The sequence below is a fragment of the Rhinolophus hipposideros genome (assembly GCF_964194185.1).
Source record: "Rhinolophus hipposideros genome assembly, chromosome: 20".
Classification (NCBI taxonomy): domain Eukaryota; kingdom Metazoa; phylum Chordata; class Mammalia; order Chiroptera; family Rhinolophidae; genus Rhinolophus; species Rhinolophus hipposideros.
In genome coordinates, this window is record NC_138066.1 from 554,627 (window position 1) to 572,491 (window position 17,865).

The 17,865-nt window shown below is 52.9% G+C and overlaps 1 protein-coding gene across 10 annotated transcripts in view; it reads left to right on the forward strand.

Moving 5' to 3' along the window:
* MPRIP (myosin phosphatase Rho interacting protein) overlaps positions 1–17,865 on the forward strand; it is a 133,264-nt gene that overhangs the window by 33,731 nt on the left and 81,668 nt on the right. The gene's annotated exons all lie outside the window — the stretch shown is intronic.

The following is a 17,865-nucleotide window of genomic DNA, read 5'->3' on the forward strand; positions in this document are numbered from 1 at the left end:
CAGGTCGCTGGATTACATGCGGGCAGCACTGGGCAATGAACCATCCCGCAAAACAGCATTCCCTGGACTTTCCTTGGAGACCGATAATTCTGGTCAAGAAATCTAACTGGAGCCCAGCACCGTTCATCGTTCCCTGCAGCTCAGTCGCACAGGCGCAGAGGGTGACTCCTGGCAGCTGTGTGTCGGCACGAACGCCCAGCACATGTGTAGCCCCAGAGCCGCGCCGAAATAATTGACACGGCTGAGCCTGGAGGACCGACACCTTCCGTGCGTTTGGTCTCCCAGCAACCTGTATTATTTCGTGTGCTGCTAGGGCAGAGGTGGGACTGTGCCAGCAACGTGGGAAGAGAAAGGAGCCCGAGGAACAGCTTGGACTACGGAGAGAGCATTGAGGGCATGCTCACTGTCTGGCAGATGGCTTTGGAGCTGAAGAGACGGGGCCTGGGAGCCAGTTAGTGCTGCTCTGCCCAACTGTGGGCAGCGCAGATACACTGCACCTCCAGGGAATAAAGCGGCCTTATTTCTGAGTGAAAAAAATCGGTGACAGTTGCTTTGAAATACCTTTAAAGCAATATTTCATACAGCAAGGGTTTTCCCTTATGTATTAAGAAGGTCCTACGGGGAAAGTTGCAAGGAAGCCTCTGGGTTGCAGTTGAGAAGAGGCTGGGTGAGGCGGGCAGTCACGTGCCAGCTGCCCAGTGGTCAGCGTCAGCGGCCACTGCCGGGGCGTCCAGGGGGGCTCCCGCTCCCCAGCAGTTTGCATCAGGCCTTGTTCTTCATGGCCACTCCCCAGTAGTCCAGAATCCTGGCGCTCCTATGGAGAGCCCAGCTTTCCTGCGGCCTGACTGCTGCCCCCAGCTGGAGCAGGAGAGCCTTTCAGACAGGCTCCTGTGTGAATTGAATGCCAGACCTGCTAGAAGTTTTCACTTTGAGTGTCTAGAGCTGCGGTCCTCAACTGGAAACCCATTGTGCCTGCAAGGCCTGGCAATGTCGGGACTCAGCGTGGACTCTCACAGCTGCGTGGGGTGGAGGGGGTGCCACTGGCAGCTCGTGGCTGGTGGCCGGGTGGCCGCCAGGTGCGCCATGGCGCACAGGACAGCCCCGCAGCGAAGGGTCCAGCCCGACGTTAGCACTGCCAAGACCGAGAAACCCTGCGAGATCTGCTCAGTGGCTTATTTACGTTTGTTAATTAAAATATAAGTTTGAGTTGCTGTCACCCCGGTTCTCAGAAGGTGTGGAAGGACCCAGCCATCAGATTTCCTGGGAGGGAGGGAGGTGCTGGGGCAGGGTTAGCCTGCTGGCTGGTGTGCTGATGGGCTGGTCGTAGGCGCGGGCGTGTTTCTGGCGTGGAGGGGTTTCCGTGGAATGTCTGCACATCAGGTGACCACAGGGCTGGCAGCACTGCTTGTGCGCGGTTTCTACCCGGGAAGCATATAGGTCCCACTGCCCGGGGCGTGCGCAGATCGCCGTGCCTGCATAATGGCCCCATCTTGCAGCTGGTCTCCAAGAGCAGCAGCTCTGAGCAGCCAGCAGCCTCCCCTGATGCTCGGGCTCCTGCCAAGCTTCGCTCCAGCACCCCCCCGCCCCCCACTCCACCCTCCCAAGCTAATCTTCTGCCTGTAATAAATTGTAGCATTTTATGGCTGGGCTGTTCCCTGAACACTTGGTCACAATCTCTTTCAAATTGTTACTTGACTGTTTATACAATATTACTTTTTATTTTCGTTTGTTTAAATGTTATTTACCAACTAGATTATGATGATCTTTTTTTTTTTCATTGTTGGGCCCTTGATAATTCTTGGTGTCCTGCATTGTCTGGCCAGGGGCTTAGATGGCACAGATCTAGTAAATACTTGTCCGAGTTGAACTAACCAACTTTGAATTCATTGTTTGCAGCATTTCTGCTTTCAGCTTGTGAGAAGGTAGGAACGGGGGTGCTTCTGAAAGAGGGATTAGGTATGTTGCTGGGTGTTGCTCTGAATGGTTCCCCAGCGAAGAAAGAACAGAACAGGCTCCGGAGAACTGAGGGGGAAGTTGTCTGGGCCCGAGGGGGAGGGGGCCCCAGTCCCTGGGTCAGCGCCTGCCTCGGGGGCTGTTTCGAGAGGTCTTTCTCCCTGGGGTCCTCTGCTACAGTCGGTGTGGGCCTTCGGGCCTGGCCCACTTCCGTCCTTCCGGGACTGAGGGGTGCCTTCTCCCGGGCAGCTCTGAGATAGGACTAACCTCGGGAATCACTTTTCCTTTTTTGGGAAATATTTTCTCGAAACACCCACATACCCTGTAACTGGTGGGTGTGGAGAAGAGGCAAACTTCCCAAAAAAGGGAAAGAAATTTCCCGAATGCAGGCTGAGGTGAAGTGGGCTCAGGGCAGCCTCGCAGACCAGTGGGGCCGGGGCTGTGAGGCCGCGCCTCTGATTTTTAAGGAGTGGATTGAGGGATCGAGAAACCCGAACTGCTGCCTCTCTCCTCTGCTTTTGTTCCCCTGTAATCTGCACATTACTGTACCCAATTCTGCCACTTCTTGAGCTTTGGGGGAAGGCTAACGTGCTGGAGAGTCAGAGCACCATGGTCGCAGTAGATGGCTTTCCCGGAGAAGCACCAAATCCAGAGGGAAAGCAGGGCCCCGAGTTTTAGAGCACGCTGGGCTCTTGCTTTTATGTTTTCTTCCTTTTCCTCCTGGAAGCCAGGCAAAAGTGATGATCTAAGGTTTGTTTATTTGTTTTGTTTTTTAAGTATGGTAAAATGTATGTAACAGAATTTACCATTTTAATTTTTCTTAAGAGTACAGTTTGTGACGTTGAGCACATTCACATTGTGGAAACATCACCTCCGTCCAAAATGGAAACACTGTCCCTGTTAAACACTAACTCCCCGGCCCTCTCCCCTCAGCCCTTGGCAACCCCATTCTACTTTCTATCACTATGAATTTGACTTTAAAAAAAAATTGTGAGTCTAATGCTCTTGAACCCTGTCTGCTGAAACAAGTTGATGCTGGGTCTCTCCTGCGTGGAAACCATGGCGAGATGGTACCCATGCTTCTGTGGCAGGTGTGTGGATTCTCTGTGTGGGGGGGCTTGTCTCCCAACTCTGCCTTCAGAGGCCTGGAGAGTCAGGCCCGCCCAGAGCTGCAGGACTGGGGGGGCCGTGCTTCCAAGGCCCGCAGCTCAGGCACAGCCCTAGACGTGATAGGGCAGCCTCGCAGCTCCTGGGTACGTGCTTTTCTTCAGGGGAGAGCTGTGGTTTTGTCGATGCGGAAGTCCAGCCAGAGAAGTTACTCTGGGATGTCTGTGCTGCCATGTGAAGCTGTGAGCTTGGTCTGAACGCTCTTCAGAGGACGTTGCATCCCAGCAGGTGTCTGGCTCCTTTACACTTTGCTTCCTGTAGAACGGAGTCCCGAGGGTGCTGGGACCTCAGGGCCTTCGCTCACTTTGTTCTTGCTAAACGGCTACTTCTGGTGCTGAGTCCAAGCCCCGAGCAGGACATGGGTGCCAGGGCGATGGGAGAGCACGGGGAGAACACCTGCTTTAAGCTCTGGCTTTGTTGCCCTCCACTTGAAGCTCTCTGGACAGGCCGATGTGTGTGATTCGGGGGTAACCACATAGCCAAGCGCTGCAGGGGAAGGAAGGACACGTGGCCAAAGCAGGTCTCTGTCGTGGTGAAGTTCACAGCCCGTTGGCACCCACGTGAACCGGCCGGGGTTAGACCAGAGCAAAACCGCGATGCGCTCGCTCCTCGGTGGTGTGCGACCTGGGCAGTCAGCGATGCCTTCTGGAAGGAAAGCGGGGTGGGCCAGCTTCCTGCTGTCACGGAGAGGGGAGGAGCGCGTGCCCCCCCAGGCACCACCTTCAGTGGGGGCCTCACAATGGCATGGCTTCACATGATTATTACATTTCACAGATGAAGAAACTGAGGCTCAGCGAGATCGTGGGGGACAGACCTTGTAAGGGACAGGACTGCAGTTTGTAACCAGGTGAGGCGCCTTCTGGGAGAAGAATGTGACCCTGTCCTCTGTGTCCAGTGGTGCTGGCTTGGCTCGTGTCTGCGGGCGGGGAGTGGCACTGGCCGAGGGCCAGGCCGGCTCGGCATCCTGCCCGCCCTCAGGTGTGTCTGCAGCCACAGGCCGACAGCCACAGTCATTTCCCTGGTGTCTTCAAGCTCGTCGTACTAAGCTGACTTCAGGCCTGCTCTGGGTTTACGCGTGAACGGAAAGTCACAGATGGGTGGGAGTCAGAATGGTAGTTAGCCCCCGTGCCTGTCTGAAGGGCTTCCTCAGACATGGGAGCTTCGTGTTCAGAGGATGGGGTGGCATGGAGGACCACAGGCGATTTTTCACAGATTTGTCTCATGTTGTTAGACGTGTTGTTAAGTCTGCCATGTGCTGGGCCTGCTTTGGCCTTAGTGCTTCTTTCCCACATGGTTTTGGCCTCCAGGGCACAGAGGCAGGCCCGCTGTGTTAGGTGCCCGGAGCCCGACGGCTGTAGGAAGAGTGTTGGTTTGGGAGTCCGCTCAGTGGGGCTTTTAATGGATTCCTCTGTTGCCGGCTGAGTGGCCTTGAGCAGGGCCGTCCTCTCTGCCTGTTTTCCCTCCGTAGGGACCTTGCGGCGGTGCTGGGCCTGTAACGAGCCTGAGTTTCCTTTTTTCCGCCTCCGCTTCACTGCTCTTCCCCAATCCTGTGCTTGCTGTGCTCATAATGGTAGTTTTAAAAATTAACTTTGAACTCAGAAGTGTTTCCGCCCTTACACTAGCCCAGTGAGCAAGACAGGGGCTGCTAAAGGGGGAGCAGTGCCGCAGCCCTGCAGGGGCCCCATGTTCTGGGGTCTCGGTGCTGCTGCAGACATAGGCTGGGGACTTCCGTTGGTAAGTGGGATGGGGTGCTGCGCAGGACCTTCACACAAGTTTGAAGCCTGTACAGCCTGGTGCTCCTTTTGTTACAGTTCTGGACCAGTCCTAGTGCCTCCTTCCCAGCCCCCCCAGCCGCAGTGAGGAGTGTCCCCGATGGGTGGCCGTCCTCTTGTGGCCGAGGTAGCCACATGCCCGCGTAGGCAAGGCACCTCTTCTCATGTTGACCATTGAACACCATATTTTTTCCAAAACAATGGACTTGTTTCTTTGAACATTTGCCCATGTTGGCTGACGCATGGACAGCCCTCTCGCTAGGTGAACCCTGAGACCAGTGCAGGGCTGATGTTTGTGAGGAAAAGGGGAGTGTCGCTGTGCGGCGGGGGGCCCAGCCTGGGGGTGTGCAGGACTCAGGGACCGCCCCGCGGCGTTCAGAAGGTATATCCCGTGTGCCGGGTGTCTTACCTGCGCACGCTTTAGTTTTCTGGACATGGGGGCCTTAGTCCTGAGTCTCTTATCCTGTGTGTCCTTAAGCATACAACCGAAAACAGTTTTCACCTCTTTGGGAGGGATGTAGGAACCTTTAACTGCTTAATGACTCTTCAGTATGTTGAAGGTCAAGTATAGTCTGTGAGTACACAGCGTGTATGCCAGGGTTTCCTCGGCTGGAAAGGGAGGTGCTGCTGCAGGCCTCGTGTTTGTGTCGGAGTCGCCCGGCAGACCGGGAAGGGCGCCTGCGCGCAGCCTCTGGGCTTCCTACCTCAGCATCGTTAGTGAGCAAGGGGGGCATAGATGAACCCACTTAGAACCAGCAACTATTCCCAGCTGCCACGAGTCCTGCTGTCAGGAGGTCGGGGCAGTGGGGAGGCCCACAAGTGCCTCATGCCTCTTCTCCTTAAGTTTTAGTCACTGCGATGCATGAGACTTCGCCCAGTATGTCCCTTGCAGATGCAGGGACATTTTCTGTCACTTTCTCTGGGACCTTCGGTGCAGATGTTGTTCTCTGAAAACTGGGAGCTGAGCTTGAAGTCTCTCCTCTCCCGTCCATTTCATGTAAGTAGGGGCGGAGCTTGGAGACACAGGATTGTGAAGACATTGGAGCTTTGTATCTACTGGAAAGTGCAGCCTCCGGCCTCTGGTAGCTTTCTCTGGTCATTGACAACTCTGCACACTGCCCAGGTGACATTTTCCACATATATTTTCCAGCAACAGCTGGGGTTGGAAGCCACCGATGGCTGATCCTGGGCTGTTTGAACACAAAACAGAGCAGACTTCTGGCGGGTAGAGCAGAGGTGTTCCTAGAGATGACCTCGGTCTGGACGGGTGGGGAGACCCAGGGCAGGCGTCACAGCCTGGCCCTGGGGGCGCCACCAGTAAGTATGGGGTGAGTAGCCAGGTTCCCTGATTGCCTGGTCCCACGCTGTGGCCTGTGGGTTGTCTTTTGGGGAGGGGAGTGGGTGGGGAGAGAAGGGCTGACATTTTACGTACAGGGCCCTGAGTCTGGGCTGTGCAGACGTCTGCACGTATGGTGTTAGGATCTTTTACATGGATGGCCTGAGCCTTGTAGAGGAAAACGCTAGAGAGGGACGTGCAGGAATGAGTGGGTGAGGAGGGTCAGGTGGATAGGAACAAATACATGCCTGTCAGGTGACCCTGAATCATTCTCAAGAACCAGGAGAAGCTCCAGGTCGTACATGACCCTCCTCCCTCCGCCCCTTTTCCCCAGAACACACCTCCCTGCGGGCGTCTCCTGCAGGACAGCCACCTCCTGGAGGCAGGGCCAGGACACTGAGTCCTAAGCCCCTTCGGGGGAGAAGCTCAGTGCCTGCCAGTGGGCTGCTGGGAGTCAGTCTGTCTGCCGTCGTCCTGACTCGGCTGTGAACATTTTATTCAGGAGGCCCCCCCCCCCCCGAGAATCTGCCTTCTTTGGCTCTCAGACCTCACTGAGAGGATTTGGCGACTTCAGGTTGCCCCAGCGAGTGCCTTTTGTCTCACTGGGACAGTCTGCTGTGCTCACCTTTCTTCCCAGTTATGTAAGTGGCGAGTCAAGGACAGCAAACTCATAATTAACTGTCTGCCTGTGGTGAGTGCCTGTGAGCCATCATGGGATAGCCATGGTCTTCTCTGTGTCCCTCAGTGTGCCTGCAGCTACGGAGTGGGGAGACTTCCGGGCACCCACGATGAATTAACAAGGAGGCTGATGGTGGGTTTTCTTCCTGGTGTCTCCTTGGAGCCATCTGGCCAGCCTTTGAGTGTGCACAGCTCTTAGTGACAGGAGGAGGGGACAGGGCGGTCGGAGTGGCAGTTGTGTTGAGTTGGTGCAGGGATTTCTGTACCAGGATGGCAGTGAGGATGCGCTGTGATTGGCACCCTCCTTGGAGGTCCTCAGAGCTGTGGGTGGACTTCTCTGGCTGCTGCAGGGCGCGCGTTTGTGACAACGGGCTGGCGGCCTCTTCCCCTCAGAGAGAGAAATGACTTCATGTATGAGGAAAGTAAACAGCTTGGAGTAATTGGTTAGGAAACTAAGTAGCAGCAGGGAAAGGACTGTTGGGAAAGTCATTTTATGGGAGTTAGCAACAGAAAACAATTGGGTTGGAAAACGAGCCATGTAACTAGCATTAGTGTGCTCGTGTGTATGCGTGCACTGCCCGCACTCGCGCACACGCCTGGCCAGTGCAAAGCCAGGCTGCGAAGTCCTCCCAGGCAGACTGGCCGGACCCTCTGTGCCCCCGTCTTCCTGCCTGGCCTTGTCTTCTGCTGTGGGCTTTCCTGGGAAATGGGCACACCAGCAGCGTGACAAGCCGGGCCACTGAAGGTGTCCGTAATGTGGCAGTGTCTTAATCTCTCCTGCCCTCGCTGCACTCCACAAAACTCCTTTGCAGGAGAATCTTTTCTTTGGCAGGGAGAGGAAGGAGCTGTTCTTAAAGGTGGGACTGCTCTCTGAACCCAGGGAGTGGGTCCACTGGTGGCATCTGAGAAACAGTGGAAGCAAGTGGGGTCAGTTAAGAGGGTACCCTTCACATTATACCGCGTCCTGACCTGCCCGAAGCGCTGGTCCTGCCCCTGCCCATGCCCATCAGTGAATGATTCCTTCACGAACACCTGTGGAGTGACATGGGTCAGACGTGAGCTTCAGGGCGCTTTGTTTGGAGGAATAGTACAGGTAACACGCAGAGTGGTGCTGTGGTAGTTTCCTGTGGCTGCTGGAACAGATTGTCACAGACTTTGTCTTCAAACAACACCGATTTGTTCTCTCACAGTTCTGGGGGTCAGGAATTCAAAATCGGGTTCACAGAGCTGCCAGGGTGCCGCAGGGTAGAGGGTGGGGCTGCTCCGGCTCAGTCCCCACCCTGTGAGCCAGGCCCACACACCCTTCCAGACCCAAGGATCCCAGGGCTCTGCCTGCCAGTGTCTGCGGCGCCCTGGTGTGGCCGGAGGAACCCGCAGAAGGCCTGCGCCTTCGCTGTGTGACTCGTGCACAGCTGTTGGATTGCTGACACCTGTTGAGTGCCCGAAGTTTCTACAGCGTACCCGGCTGGCTTAGAGACGTGACCAGGGGCAATTAAAGAGCTAGGCCACCTCTTCCTCATTCCCCTAAGGCAGCTAGTGTCCAAAGAATCCACTGGGGAGGGGTGAGGTTGGACTTAGGCCTGGGTGTGGAGGATGTGCCCTGCCCCAACTTCCAGTGCATTCTCGGGAGGAGGCTCAGCCTGCGGCACTGCCACATACTCGGTCCCAGGGACGTAGGAGGCTGTCCTGGGGTATCTGAAGGGCCCAGGGGAATGGTAGGTGTGGGGTGGTGTTGGGGGGCCCCTTGGAGGTGGCCTTTAGTCCAGCCTGACCTTCGACAGGTGAGGAAACAGACCCAGTGGGGAGGAGGGTTCTCCAGTCACCTGCCAGCAGCTTTCAGGACATTTCTGCACCTTGATGCAGTGCTCTCACTGCCTGAAATAGGGCAATGTCCCTAAGGAGCTGTGCCTTCCCGAGAAACAGACGCACTCCCACGTCTCCTGTGCCAGCAGGTTACCGTGTGTGCAGTAGGCACTCAGTAACGTGGGCTGCTTGGAACTGCGCTGTCCACGGTCGTACAGCGGTTGTGGCAGCAGCGTGCTGCACGCAAGCCCCTCGCGGAGCCGCCTGGCGTAGGGCACGGGGCTGCTGGGGCTCCCACCCTGGGCACGGGGGGGGGTATAGATGGGGAGGAAGACCTGGACTTGGGGTGGGGAGAGTGGCGCCATGTGCGTCAGGAGAATGCATGTGGCGTCTTGTCTTTCTGGTGCCTCCATTCCAAGATGGAGACGAGAACACAAGCCATTCTCTATTGAGAAGTTGGGAACACAGCCCGAGGGCCTAGGCATGGTTTCTACATAAACACTGACGTTGGAGAGATGAAGCACAATCAGAGTGTCACTGTAAATGGAGATGTACTGTTTTATGGTGAGGCCATGGCAGCCCACCCTGGGACGGGCACGTGTGGGGCTGAGCTTCAGACGGGAGCCCTTAGCAGGAAATGACCCAAACATCTCACGTACCTCACTTGCTCACGGCTCGCTCTTGCACATGCACACGTTCTTTCTCCCTCCCCCCGCCCCCTCTCTCCTTCCCTCCCTCTCGGTGTGGATTGCCCATATTATCTTATTGCTTCCTTCCAGTGTGTTCTCCAAGGCACATTCTCTCCCTCCTCTGAGCATAGGCAGTGTTAACAGTGCAAAGTGCAAACACACCGTCACTGTTTTCAACTAAACTTCCATCGTCCATGCAGCCAGACTCAACTTCATCTGCTTTACATCCTGAGACTTGTTAGGAGTGTGGAAAGCTCGTGTGAAATGATCAGAAAAAGAGTCACCACTGCGAGTCTATGCAGATACATGCCGATTGGCGTTTATTCGATGTGAACAACAGTCCGGTACCAAGGATTGGGTTTAGAAAGGTGTACATCTGTAATCCTTTGTTTTCTCTCTTCTTACCAGGGTGGGAAGGGGAGCCGGAGAGGCCAGAACACGCGTCCCCTGATGCTCCTTTCTTTCTCTTCATTTGCTTCCCTTGGCCCAATGGTCCAAGCCACTGCTGTTGCTGAAATAAACATCAGTCCTACCTTTCCAGAGCAGGAAAAGAGGAGTAAAAGTTTCCTCTCAGGATCACTCAGCATTTTTATCTTTCTTTCCTGTGTGTACCCTGTAGGGAAAGACACAAGCTCATATAGGTGACATTGATGGACGTCGGGATATCTTCTTGGATGGGACCCCTTGTCCTATTGCTGTGGGCCCCTGTGGAGGCGAGGAGAGCAGTGTCTGGCCAGACCAGGGAATGGCTGTCCCCACTGCCCAGAGGGAAAAGGAGGGCCCTTAGCTGCAGAAAGGAACGGATGTGGAAACATGTATCCTATTTATTTATTCACCCATTCACTAACCATTTGAGAGGTCATGGGTGTTTGTTATTGAAGGGTGCTGTGAAGATGGCCTGTGCAGTGATTTGAAAGGAGTGGAGAGGGGACAGGTCTGCGTACAGTGGGAGCCTTTTGCTTTATTAGTATATCTGAACAGCTGATAGCATCGGCCTAATTTTAGAACACATCCAGTTATTTCATTTAAACTTTATGTTAAACTCCAAAATCAAGTGTTCAAACTGTAACAACCTTAGAAATGATCTTTCCATAACTCCTTCAGGCAACACGTACACTTTCCTCAGCGAATGCCCTATTTGAGGTCTTTGACTTAGGGGAACAGTTCTTTATTCCCAGTGGCCTTGCCCCATGAAGGAAAGAATGCATGACCGCACCCTGAAGAGCAGTAGCCCCCAGAGCCGCCTGCTTACCTGAGGGCCCAGGAGCTCAGGCGCGCAGACCTGTGGAACTTCTGTTACGTTCTGGTCGGTGTGACAGTGGGCAGTGTGGAGGGTGATAAAATGCATATCCATTTCTCTCCTAAAGCTCAGTATTTACCTTGGGATCTTACTGCGCTTCCCAACCTACATGAAGGCTGAAAATGGGCCACATGAGAAACTTGAAAGGCCTCATGGGGGCTTTTTTCTTCCCCCAGAGTAATTTGCATACAAATTTTACAGTCAAATATGTAAGTACGAGGCTTATAACACTGGAGTCCACTACCCTGCCCCATTCTTCCTTGCTCTGGAACCTGTTCCCAGAGGAGGCCGTTTCCTACTCCTGTAGCTAGAGAATGCTGGTGCTTACCTGTGTGTTTGTAAGTCACATGTTCACACCGCTGCCTCTTGAGTTTTTAAAGGTAGTGTCGTGCGCCGTAAGATGGGAGTTCGTTCTTTCCCTGCGCGGCTGCACTACACACAACATACGTGCATATGCGCAGGTACGTGCATACCCTCCCCGCTGCTCGCACCCTGCCTCCCTCCCGCCAGTGTAGTGGAACTAATATCAGGCTGAGGTCAGTAGCGTTCAGTTATTGTGACCAGGTAGAAAGTGTGCACGCTCAAGCCGTGTCGTAAACTATGCTTCTGTTTCTTTTGGCATTTGGTGTCTCTCGCAATTAATCGCCTCCCCCCTCATTGTTTGTCTGTTTAACTAACCTTAATTGAACTCTTAACTTTCTGACAGAACTATGAAACTCCCCTGAGTGTGGTGGGCACGTACCTGGTGTGCTGGCTCCTTTTTGTCATGTGCCATCCGTCATGGAGCCTTCTGCCCTCGTGTCCCAATGGACTGGCTCTCCTGCAGGCCTGCGCCGTAGCTCAACCTCGGGTTGGCCTTCCTTCCATCACCCTGGAGATTCCCTTCCTCCTTTTCCTGTGTGCCTTAGAGTGATCTCTCTCTCCCCTTTCTTTTTTTGTGGGGGGTGTTACTTGAAGTAACCCCCTTTGACAAAGGCACATGGGCAGAAAAAGTTTTGAGACCTTACATGTCTGAAAATGCCTTCCCTACCCACACTTCTGGTTGGTAGCCAGACTGGTTATAGAATGTTAGGTCGGAAGGAATTTTCCCTTGGAATTTTGAAGGTATTGTTCTTTGTCTTAACTTCCACTACTGCTGCTGAGAAGTTCATGTACCAAGGATCTGATTCCTGATTCCTGATCCTTTGCAAATGAATGAAATTTTCACTCTGAAAACTTTTAGGAGCGTCTCATCCCTTGCGTTCTAAAATTTCATGAAGATATGCCTTGGCATTGATCGACTTTCTTTCATGGAGCTAGAAGCCTGTGAACCTTTCCGTGTGGGAAGTTCTGTCCTTCTGGTCTAGAAAGCTTTCTTGTATTTGCTTCCTCTGCTAATTTCCTTTGCTTCATTTTCCTAGGATTGCTGTTATTTGGCTGTCGATTCTTTTGGACAGTGTCTGTAATTTTATTGTTTTTGCGTTGCTTTGTCACGCCTGAGATTTCATTAACCTTGCCTTAAACCCTCTGTTCCAGCTATCATATTTTCATATTTTTATTCTGATTCTTATACCAGCAATCATATTTTTAGTTTCTTAGAGCTCATTTTTTGTTTTCTGCATGTCTATTTTTATAGCATCTTATTCATGCTTCATGGATGCAATACTTTCTCTTAATTTCAGTAATTTTGAAGTTTTAATCTGAGTGGTGATCCTTGGCCGAGAGCTTGTATTTAAGAATGAGGCTGCATGTGAAGGGTGTATGTAGGGGGCCTGGTCTTAGAAGCACAGTCAGGCAGGGACCTCGTGACTTTAGGAGGACCCTCAAATGTCCCCAGGTACAAATCCTCTCATCTCCAGTCTAGGGAAACAGCAGAAGGACTTGGAGTGGGGGGGGGGGGGGTCAGGTTTCAGAACGCAGACTTGCACGGAACCGTCCTCCCTCTCCCCCAACAGTGGTGCCCACTGCCCAGTGCGGAGCCCCTGCAGAGCCCCACCCTCTGGTTGCTGTTGGCAGGAGCTGGGCCCGGGGTTTCTTCTGTGCTCGCTCGGCTTCACCTCCTTGGTCAGGGGCCTGCGCCTCCAGGCCCCGAGCTTTCTCGTGTCCCAGGGCTGTGTCAGCTGCTTCCTCTTCCTTTCCCTCCAGAAGTCACTTTCCATGTGTGCAGACACTTCCTACATTCCAAAATTTAATAATCTCAGAACTGCTGCTCTCTCTCCCCCCAGTTTTTTGTCCTTGAGAGTTTATATTTTTAAAAAGTTCCTTTGTGGTTATTTTCATTAGGGTGTTAGCAGGACCTTGCACATACTGCCATATTTGTTCGACCCTTGTGCATTTCAGGAATCGGTCTGCACACTGAGGGCGTGTGCTGGTTTGCAGTGTGGGCAAGTCTTTCCTGCCTTCCCCTCCGTTTCTATGCTGTTGTTCCCTTCTGTTCTCTGTCCTTGTTTTGTTCTGGGTGGGTCATGTTCCCGTGGGTCTGTATAGCTCTCTGTGTACGTGGTGGTGGGTGAGTGAGAGGGTGAAGGCATGCGTGCCTCCCAGCGGGTGTGTGCCGTTCCACCTCCTGATTTCAATGTACTGCCCATCGTTTGCTTCAGCCTCTCGTATGAAGCAGAGATTCTTTCATAAATACTTGACATTTCAAATTCTTCTTGTTGGAACCCAAGGGTTAATGATGACTGCTATTCCAAAAAAAGTTAAAGAGAGAAAGTTTATCTAATCTCCTCCGGTGAATAAGGCCCTTTACTGATCGGGCCCAGTCACCTACTTCTACCAACAATAGACCCTTGTTGTCATGGACCAGGCAGGTTCTGCAACTGATACTCTGGCTGCCTTGAGAAATGCCATCAGGGAGATCTGTGACTTGGGCTTGTTCTTACTCAGGGCCACAGAGCGCTGTCTTTTCCTTCTTCCCACACCAAATGTTTTCTTGATGACTCTCCGGGGGGCCTTGGGAAACCATGAGAGAGGTTGAATTCATTCATTCAGTTGTTGCTCGCTTGCTGTGTGTCATAGATGGACTGGGAGTTAGAAAAATAAAGATGAAAAAGGGTCCTTGCCCTCTAGGATCTAATAGTCTGTACTCAGGAAAACGGGGGGGTCAGCCATCATGGGACACATAAGTGCCGCGAGACAGAGAGAGAGAGAGACGCAGGCAGGCAGGCAGGCACACCCTCATACCCTGCAGGCCACAGGAGCCAGGCTGGTGAGCTTGGGCTCCCTGGGGAGGAACAAATTAAGAATATTCTGTAGGTGGAGAGGGAGGTACTTCTGGGTAGAGGGAGTGCGCAGGCTCCCTTAAAGCACTGAGGTGGTAGCAGAAGATGGGGCTAAAGAAACAGTGATTTTTCACCCTTACTGTCGGAAATAAAACACGTTCATGGTGAACAATTTGGGAAACAAAAAAGCACGCAGGAAACAAAGTTGCCCGTTTATCACCCAGAGATAAAAATCTGTTAATATCATGGCTTATATATTCTGTTAGGGTGTTTTATACTTACATGAGGCCTAAAACGAAGAATTTTTAAAATAAACCTGTTATTTTAATAGAAATGTTCTATCCAGCAGTTCCCATGCCATCCTTTGAAGCACAGTCTCTATTAGCTACACGCTCTTCCATCAAGTGGCTGCCTTTGATTCATTTGTTCCATACTGTCGGACATTCAGGTTGTTTCCAAGTTTTTTCTTTTTTTATAATGCTTCAGCCAACACTCGCAGTGGAGTCCCTGGGTCCAGAGTGTGTATGTTCTTGAGGCAGTGGATACTTACTGCCAGACTGTTCCAGAAGCGCTGCGCTCCGTAAGCAGTAGAAGGGCATCCAAAGTTGTTCACTTTCTCCTCCATTTTCCTTTTCTCCAGGTCCAATGACCTGATTTTGTAGCTGTTTTGCAGGTTATAGAGAGATGCTTCTTGAGTGAGGCACCCCACAGATATGTAAGAACATGTTTGCAGTCTCAAAGAACTGAGGTGGCCTGACTCATTGGAAGCCTGCAGATAACAACATTTTTACTTTAGATCGCGCTTGATTCTTCCGGTGTCAACTAGAATCAGCAGCAAAGGGTTCTGGGGTGATTGGCATGTCAGCCCCGCCCCCTTGTTACCTCCTGCACTTCTGCTGAGAGTTGGGAAGGCTGAGAGCAGGCAGCAGAGGGCTGACTGTCCCTTCCGGGGCCGGGGCTGGGAGGGGAATACCCACGGTCTGGGTCTTCTTACTTGGTGCCCCCAACACAGATCTGAAGTAGGGATGTTTGTCCAGCTGTTACAAACGTGGGAACCCACTAGACGGTAGTAAAGAGTGAAGTGGCCTGCAGGACCTCAGCTCAGCTTCTTTCTCCTTTTCCCTAGAGTCTTTTCCTGTCGCTGCCACACTGCAGGCCCCTTTCTCCAAACTGCCCATTTGGCCTTTCAGGATTGAGATGGAAACAGAGTCGTTTCCGGCCTCAGAAGCTCCCTGTTTGCTTAATTCCCATGTCTCTAAAAATATCTGTGAACCTCTTCCTGCCCTGTCTCTTCCCTGCAGAATCCACTTCTCTTTCCACCCCTCAACTTGGGGGGAAGGAATAAAATCTACTCATCGCTCTCTCCAGGCCCAGAATGGAGTAAATAAGAAACACTAAGTTTCCACAGCTAAAGGGGGGAAACTGCCTTTGTTCCATCTGGAGAGCTGCCGCTGCGCCTGGGTCCAGGTCCGCGCTGGAGGTCCTGCCTCCTGCTCTGGAAAGGGAATCAAGGAGGAAGCGAGGGGGACCTTGTGTGTGGTGTGTCGGAGGGAGGCCAGGTCCTCCTGCAGCAGGCAGGCAGCCGGACGTGAGTCTTGGTGTGGGAATGAAGGCGGCTTGCAGGCCCCTGGTGGTGCCTGTTCAGCACTGGCTGAAAAAGAGTCTGTGGGAAGCCTCCAACCTCGGAGCTGCTGCCTGAGGCTCCCAGAGCTTTCTCAGGCATTCCTGGATTGGGACCGAGCCTCAGACCCCTGCCCCGCCCCGCCCCCAGTCCTTGGATGCCTGCCTAATTGAGGCTTTATTTATTTCCACATTTTCCCAGCTCTGTATAGAGAGACAAGCAAGTGGATGAGGCCTACAGATACTGTAAGAGCATGGGGGTGGGGTAAAGGGGATGGCTGGGGGGAGAGGAATACTCAGAGGTCTGCTTCCTTCGTCTGGGAGGGGGAGCTAGGGCAAAGGAGCTGCCAAACTGGGTGGCTATGGGAAGAATTTCTCAACCCCCCTCAGAAACCCAAAAATAGCCAAGTCAAAGACACAGACCTTGCAAATGGGGAGCCAGCTGAAAGCCATTTGCTTCTCAGCCCCTCCTTCTTCCTCCCTCCTCCCCCCTTCCTCTGCAGGCCCCTTCTTTCCAAGCTCTTGCCCAGTTTCAGAAGGAATGGTCCATCGAGTACTGCGCCCTCACTGGGTCCAGCAGAGAGTTACACTGATGGCACCACGGCCTAACGTGAAAAGCCGACCGTCTAGTTGCTTCCCTTGTAACTGGATTGTCCTATTCAGATTTCTTAAAGTGACGTAAACTTGTGGCTAGAATGTAGACAATTGAACGTACATAAAGACTGCATCGGATCTTGAAACCGAGGGGCGCATTCTCATGTAAGAGAGCAAATGCCACGAGAACTGCTGTACACGTTTCTCTCAATTATAAAATTAACATGTACAAATTTTGTAAAATCAGGAAAGCATGAAGGTGAAAAGATAAACCGACTATCCCGAGAAATTCTCTTGATCCGAACATTTTTGGGTTTAAGTGATGACAGGCCCTTTTTGGTTTACTTGTTTAGAATTATTCCCAAAGGGGAAATCCTTCAGGTGCCACATCTCTGAAGGCAGCCTGTCACGTGCCGTCAGCAGAGGGCGTGCCTGAGTGGCCCTCCTTCTGGATGGAGGGGCCGCGTCTGGTGGTCGGGGTGGTGCTGAGGTCGGTGACTCTAGGAAGCTGTCTTAGTTCGTTTGGGCTGCTGTAATAGCCACCATAGACTGAGGGGCTTATAAACAATAGCGATTTATTTCTCTTGGTCCTGGAGTCTGGAAGTCCCAGATCAGGCTGTGTGTAGCATGGCTGAGTCCGGTGAGGGCCCTCTTCCAGGTTTCAGAAGGTCGACTCGTGTCCTCACATGGCAGAGAGCAGAGAGACCTTGAATACTTTTGTAAACTTGCCAAATCTAATTTTTCTCATCTGTGGAATGGGGAGAGTAATAACAGCTTTTGGGGATGATTGTGGATATTAAATGAGAACTCAGTGGAGCTACATTTCCTGTTTTCCCTGCCACCCTCCTGTTCCGTTGGAGAATTCATCTCAGGCAGTAGGGAGACGGGAGACTGGCTGTTTTGGCCCTTGGAGCTGCAAAGGCACGCTTCGCCCTGAAGGTAGGGCCCTTCCTCTCAGGTCCAGGAATGCCTGCCAACTGCTTAACAAGCAGACCTTAACATTTTGGTAGTATTAATGACCAGGCTTTTAAAAAACATGTTTTTTCATGTTTTTTAAAAGAAAAACAACCGTAAACATTTTGCCAGTAGCAAGGACTCCAACTGTGCATATATTTTCCTTTTTTGGGGGAATTATTTCTTGAGGGTAGAGCTCTAGAAATAGAACTTGAAAGGCCAAAGGCTGTTTATACTTCCCGATTTTGTGGCATGTTTGCAAACTCCTCCGGGAGTGGCGGGCCAAGCTCCTCTGGGGCGGCGCTGCTCGGGAGAGCTCCTTGCAGCTGTGCCTGCGCGGCCCAGAGCCCGTTGTCCCCCGCTGACTCCCAGCGGGTTCGGGTCTGGCCTAGATGAGGCTTGGCTTACCTGTGATTCGAGGGCTGCAAAAGAGGGAACTTCTGGTTGGGAATAAACATCTGAGAGGTGTTTCTAGGCCCCCTGCCCCATTTTTAAGGGCTGTTGCTGTTCAAGGTGGCCCCTTAGTGAAGACCAGGCCTCCGGGTAGGAAGGTGGATGTGCGTCAGCTCTGCCGAGCGCACCACGGGCCCCCTTTGTCCTGTGGTCTTCACGAGCACCCGCCTTGTGTTCCCGTGCTGTGCCAGAGATTACAGGGGACCCCAAAGAAGGAAAGCTCTGATGCTGCGGCTGCCTGCCCTCCAAACGGGACTGCTGGCTTTGCCTCGCTCCCGGGGTTTACAGGCGGCCAGTGACGGCCCAGGCTTCAGGCCTCACAGTCGGCTGTGTGGTGCGGAGGAAG